This window comes from Suncus etruscus, chromosome 4 (assembly GCF_024139225.1).
Source record: "Suncus etruscus isolate mSunEtr1 chromosome 4, mSunEtr1.pri.cur, whole genome shotgun sequence".
Taxonomy (NCBI): domain Eukaryota; kingdom Metazoa; phylum Chordata; class Mammalia; order Eulipotyphla; family Soricidae; genus Suncus; species Suncus etruscus.
The window spans coordinates 144,148,141-144,153,303 of NC_064851.1; the positions used below are offsets into that span (position 1 = coordinate 144,148,141).

The 5,163-nt window shown below is 36.6% G+C and overlaps 1 non-coding gene across 1 annotated transcript; it reads left to right on the top strand.

Annotated features, from left to right (window-relative positions):
- The first annotated feature begins 2,444 nt into the window (after positions 1 to 2,444).
- LOC126008430 (U6 spliceosomal RNA) lies at positions 2,445 to 2,551 on the top strand. Its single transcript, XR_007495762.1, has one exon. It is a non-coding gene; the product is annotated as a U6 spliceosomal RNA (small nuclear RNA).
- Positions 2,552 to 5,163: the final 2,612 nt, after the last annotated feature.

Sequence of the window (5,163 nt, forward strand, 5' to 3'; positions counted from 1 at the left end):
AACAAAAACAAAGAAAAGAAATCAACATTCTTCCAGTGCCCCAAATTAAGCATTTTTGACTCCCTGATTTGGGGGAGAAGATTTGCAGGGCTGAGGGCAAGTAATTTTATATTCAAAATTATTGATTCCTTATGTGTATAGGAATGTTTTATTGTCATTCTTATACTTAAAAATATAAATATCTGCTTGCTAAGATGGTAAAGAATAGTTTCATTTTCTTATATATTATTTCAAACTTTATTCTTGGATGACTCTTTAGGTGTAATACCAAGAAAACATTCCATAGTTGCTCTTGCGGCTGTTTATATTCAACATCTACTGTTACTTGGAGGTCTCCAAGTTGAATTTTTGTCTGGCTTAGCTTCTTGCTTTATTTTAATTGTACCCAGAGATTTTTATGAAACCATGTCATGTTGTCACAAATGGCCTCTATATCGAACTTTGCCTTGTCAAAATAATTTTAGCATTCATAAATATTTCAATAAAAACCAAAGACTGCTTATAAATGATTGATTCTGTATAGTTCACTGACCTTTTCTGTGAAGACTTTTTATTAAAATTAGAGTATCCCATCCTAAATCTGACCATTAATTGTTAATAATGTGCTGATGGAAATGTAGATTTCTCTAATACATGAGAAATTAAATGGGTAGTTATGATATATTAAAATGAAGGAGGGTCGTTCCAGTTCAGAGCACATTATCAAGCTCAGCACTAAAGTATATGTTGGTTTCTCAATTAAATCAGATTAGCTTTATACCTATAAGTACCTTATTTAATTTAGAGAAATCCAGAAAACAAGGTAAGGCACCATTTGAGAGGTTAGAAATTAACATGAACAGGTTGTTTACATCATAAATTTCTTTGCTAAAGTGGAGCATGTGGCTAGAGAGATGAGCCATGGATTGAATGGATGATTTGTGATTCCCCCTCACTGTATGACTTCCCAAGCACAGAGCTGGGAGCAGTCCCAGAACACACCATCCCCTGAAGAATAAAGACATTTTATATTGTTATATTAAGTGGCTTATAAAAATAATTACCTTGACACAATCAATTACCATGTGGTTTGCCAGTGGAAACACCTTGATATTACAGAAAATCATTCATGGTTAAAATGAAGATAAAATCAGACTTATTTATTCATTTATATTTGGGTTTTGGGCCACATCGAGAAGTACTTGGGGGTTACTTTTGGCTCTGCACCAAGGAATCACTCCTGGTGGGTTCGAGGTTTCATAGAGAATACTGGGAATGCTGTATTGCAAAAGCCCTATCCTCTGTATTGTCTATCTGGACGAAAATTACATTTTCTAAAGTAAACTTCTTTGCCCTTAGCTATTACATTAGATGTAGATTTTTTAAAAGTTGTCTTATTTCATGCTTTTAAAATTCTTCAGAAAATTACACATTGCTTTATTTGTTCTGTGGTAGAGAACATACATCCCAAGCAGTGCTCAGGAACCCAGAAGCCACTCTGCAATGCTTGACCAATAAAGCTGACAGTTCAATCAATATGAGAGCTCTGAGATGCTCAGGATTCTCATACCATCCCAGCTAAACTAAGTGCTAGTAGGGTTGCATTTGTCAGTGCTGGATGACCTCCAGAACTACATTCAGTACCATGTAAAGATCCATGTAATATCTGGGATTAGACTGGGGTTGGTTTCCAGCAAGACATGTGCTTTAATCCCTGTACTCTCTCTTCAAACCTTTTAAAATCATATATTGTTATAAAATATACACATAAAAGAAAGCAAAAGATAAAACAAAAACGTTTATTAAGTCCATAAGGCAATAAATTTAAGGATCATATTTTATTTGTTTTTCCTATATTTAAAGTTTTACAGTTTATTCAAGGCAATGTGTAAAACATTGTTGAACACTAAGCATTGAGTGTTATTAAGATGGAGGCTTTGTTCTGCAGAAACTTAGTAGTCTTGTTAAAAAGACAAGTTGTCATACAGAAACAACACTGGAACTTCTGAAGGGGCATTGCAGACAATATTGTCATTGCAATAGTTTGAAGATGAAGACTCTTCTGTTATGATGAGTTGTGTTTGGGAGAGGAAGTAAGCTTCTCTTGGCAGTAAAATAATTGAGCTTTATTCCCTCTATTTCCCCATGAGCAAGCTCAATTAATGTAAAATATAGGACATGTGCATAGCACACCAGAGTAGCCAATAGTGCTTCTGTGTATAACTGGTTTTATAGCTGAAGTTCTTGATTTAATAAAATACTGAAACTAAATTATTTTTCTTTTTTGTTGTTGTTTTGGGGACACACCTGAACTCAGTTATTACTCTTGGCTCTATATGCAGGGGTCACACTTGTCAGTGCTCAGGAGCCATATGGGGTGCTGAGAGTGAAGCTTGGGTCAGTCTCATCTAAGGCAAATGTCTTGCTCAGGTATTTTATCTCTGGGCCTAAGAATGCAGTATTTTGTGCTCGCTTCGGCAGCACATATACTTAAATTGGAACGATACAGAGAAGATTAGTATGGCCCCTGCGCAAGGATGACACGCAAATTTGTGAAGCGTTCCATATTAAAAAAAAAAAAGAATGCAGTATTTTATTGGATTTCTCCTTTACCCCTTTCAGATCCCTGTACCTCATTTTATTTTTCTGGAAAATATTCTAGATTAACAATTTGCACTTAAATCTCTGACTTCAGAATAAGCTTTGGAATCCAAAAAACAGCATTTTAAAAACAAAATAACTTTCTCACTCTACTTACTTTTTTCCTTCTAAAGCTTAACAAAAAATTCTAAAGATATAGTACAAGATTATTCAGTAACATCCCTTTCTGCGAAATAAGTTTTTAGGGATTGAAGGCATGTTAGAGGTCATGAAATCCAATTGCCTTCTAACAGATGCTGTTGGTATCCTCTCTCTATCTCTTTGGTTTACCAGGAAAGTAGTTCTCACACATGTAGGTGATTTCTTCACTCTTTATTTTCTGTTGGGAAAATCATGTTTAAGGATCCCAGAAGAAACTTGCAAACAATCATAGGCAGGTATTATAGACAGTCCTTCTCTCCTTCCTTCCTTCCTCCCTCCCTCCTTCCCTTGCTCCCTCCCTCTCTCCCTCCCTCCCTCTCTCCCTCTTCCCTCCCTCCCTCCCTTCCCTCCTTCCTTCCTCCCTTCCTTCTTTCCTTCCTTCCTTCCCTCCTTCCTTCCCTCCCTCCTTCCTTCCTTCCCTCCCTCCTCCCTCCCTCCCTCCCTTCCCTCCTCCCTTCCCTCCTCCCTTCCCTCCTTCCTTCCCTCCTTCCTTCCTTCCTTCCTTCCTTCCTTCCTTCCTTCCTTCCTTCCTTCCTTCCTTCCTTCCTTCCTTCCTTCCTTCCTTCCTTGTCTCTCATTTTTTTATATTTTTATAATATCTTTATTTAAACAACATGATTACAAGCATGTTTGTAGTTGAGTTTCAGTCATAAAAAGTACACTTCCTTTACCAGTGCAATCTTCCGGCCACCAATGCTCCCTTTATCCCTCCTCCTCCACCCCCTGCCTGTCTTCAAGACAGATATTCTATTTCTCTCGCTACAATTGTCATGATAGTTGTTAGTATATATTTTAAGTGATACCTACCAATTTTGATTTATCCAGCCACTTATAATGCCATGTCTTTTGGTTGTTACATTAGGAAGTATAGAATTTCATAAAGGGAAATATTTTACCATAAAAATTCTTGATTCTATTTGAACCAAAGTCACTTATTGTATTTATAAATGCCAAAGTCCACCTTTCTATGCATATATTTATGAATACCAGATGGACATTTTTTGAATGATAGCACAGTAAAAGAATGGCAACCCATTAAGGTCATTAAGGGAAGACTGTGTGGAATTTATGATCAGTTGGCTGCCACTTATGCAACCAAGTAGGATCCATAAACTACAAGATAATCTGACATTGATTTGATTTCTAATTTGTGTGAATGCATACAAACCTTTTTATCTGTTTACACACCATTTTTACTAAGCTCTTTTCTACATTATTTTGGTCCCATAATTTTCCTACATTATTTTGGTTCCACAACATTATTCAGGGATAAAATTAATTGCTAACAACTAAGTTTCTTTAGCACAGTCAGTTAATGGATAGGTCTGTTTACTGTGTGGCAGATGGTTTCACAGTTACTAGGGAAGGGACAAATATCAACAAAATAGTGTCTTCTCTGTAAATCTCTGTCACCAAATTATTCTATTGAATGGATATCTGAAGTCTGGGGACATGGATTGAAAGAAGTCTTCCCAAGTAATTGCAGACTATTTCTTTCTTTGAAAAAATAATCAAGTTTGCCATATGACAAAGGATATGATTTCATAAATATCTTAAAATGACTCTGCCTTTGGTGTCCATGTTAAGATGAAGAAAAATGAGGAAAACAAAGAATTACAAAGAATCAAGGGTACATAGAGATGGCGGTTAGAAGTTCACTACATGGGGAGAGGTCAGAGAAGTGGCAAATGAAGCCCTGGAGATAAATGTGCTATTATTACAGCAGATTTTATTATAGGGCATGAGGAGAGCCATACACATTCCTTGGAATTTTCCTCCTCTAAACCAATAATTACTGAGGGTGATTTTTCTTGATTGGACTGGGACACCTGTATCTTTCAGCAGATGCCGTGATTGAGCGGCACTCACATGTCAGTGCTGTCAGAGTGACGAATACATTTAGACTCTTGCCAGTTGTGCAACTAAGGGCTGATGTACTTGTCAGAGGCTGTTACTTGAAACAGTCTGCCTCTGCTGCTCAGGGTGGACTCTCTTCTGAAAAATGGTTTTGATAAGTTGCTATTGATTTTTCAGATTTTAGGAAAAAATAATCGTGATAGAATGAGGTTGCTGTTCCCTTAAGTTGCTGGCCATGAGATGGCCTAAGAATTAGCCCTAAGCTCTATTAAAATCAGCAAATACCATATTGAGAATGTTAAATTTCTCTTATAAATTGAAGTTTCAAGAAGAAATACAATTATATAAGCCTGTAGCCAGAGAGAGGAGTACATTCAACTCTTACAAACCATTAACATGTGCATGCAAATGTGGTCATTATATTCCATTTTGCACAGTAGTAAGATGTCTGGGGAATGAAGAGTAAGGGAAGAAGTACCCATTAGGGGTTAGAGAAACTGGTTGGATTAAACACTGAACAGCTTG